Source organism: Nannospalax galili, unplaced genomic scaffold, assembly GCF_000622305.1.
Source record: "Nannospalax galili isolate Female #2095 unplaced genomic scaffold, S.galili_v1.0 scaffold1217, whole genome shotgun sequence".
Classification (NCBI taxonomy): Eukaryota; Metazoa; Chordata; class Mammalia; order Rodentia; family Spalacidae; genus Nannospalax; species Nannospalax galili.
Genome location: NW_008339068.1, coordinates 587,722 through 589,359, shown reverse-complemented (window position 1 = coordinate 589,359; position 1,638 = coordinate 587,722).

Here is a 1,638-nt window from a genome sequence, read left to right as displayed (position 1 = left end):
GGCAGAAATTAATAAAATTGAAGCAAAGAAAACAATACAAAGAATCAACAAATCCAAGAGCTGATACTTTGAAAAGATAAACAAGATTGACAGACTGCCAGCCCAGTTAACCAAAAGAAAGAAAGAGCACCTCCAAATCAACAAAATCAGAGATGAAAGGGGAAACATCACAACAGACACCAGAAAGATACAGAACATTATAATGGAATATTTAAAAAATCTATATGCTACTAAATTTGAAAACCTAAAAGAAACGGATACCACACACCTTTAATCCCAGCACTAGGGAGGCAGAAACAGGCCAGGGCTTCGCAGTGAGACTTTGTTCTATACTCATACATGTGCGCACAGATGCACACACACATATACTATTGCTGTACAAGTGAGATTTTAGAATTTTGTTACATACTGTCACATACTCTGGAGAGTCTGGCTTCATTAGTCTCTAAAAACTTCCTTCTTAGTGAGTCTCTAATGTACTTATCTGAGTGGAGGGAAAACTTCCAAATTCCTTCTATGAAGCCAGCATCACTCTCATACCAAAGCCTGGTAAAGATACAACCAAAAAAGAAAACTATACACCCATATCCTTAATGAATATAGATGCAAAAATTCTCAACAAGATATTTGCAAACCGCATACAGACACACAACAAGAAGATCATCCACCATGATCAAGTCAGCTTTATCCCAGAGATGCAGGGATGGTTCAATATACGTACGTTAATAAACATCAAAAATCATATAAATGGGCTCAAAGATCAGAACCACATAGTCATCTCAATAGATGCAGAGGAGGCCTTTGACAAAATTCAACATGCATTTGTGTTCAAAGTCCTAGAGAGAATTGGACTGGAGGGAACATACCTCAACATAATTAAAGCCGAATATAAGAAACCCACAACTGACATCATTCTAAATGGAGAAAAACTGGAAGCATTCCCATTGAAATCAGGAACCAGACAAGGCTGCCTGCTATCTCCACTTCTCTTTAACATAGTGCTTGAAAGTCTTGCAAGAGTAATAAGACAAGAGCAGGAAATTAAAGGAGTAATAATTGGAAAAGAAGAGATCAAATTATCCCATTTTGCAGATGATATGATACTATATCTAAGAGATGCCAAAAATTCCACCAGAAAACTTGTACAAATTATTAACACGTTCAGTAAAGTGACAGGTTACAAAATTAACCTACAAAAGTCTGTAGCCTTTCTATATACCAATAACAAGCAATCAGAGAAAGAGCACATGGAAACACTTCTCTTCACAATAGCTGCAAAAAAGTAAAATATCTTGGAATAAACCTGACCAAAGACATTAGAGACCTCCACAAAGAAATTTTTAATTCCTTAAAGAAAGTGATTCAGGAAGACATCAGAAGATGGAAGGACCTCCCATGCTCATGGATTGGAAGAATTAATACTGTGAAAATGACCATCCTACCAAAAGCCATTTATAGATTCAATGCAATGCCAATCAAAATCCCCATGACATTTTTCACAGATTTTCAAAAAACCATCCTATGATTCATATGGAAGCACAAGAGATCTCAGATAGCCAAAGCAACCCTGAGCACTAAGAGCAATGCCGGAGGGATTACTATACCAGATTTTAAGCTGTGTTAAAACAACATGGCACT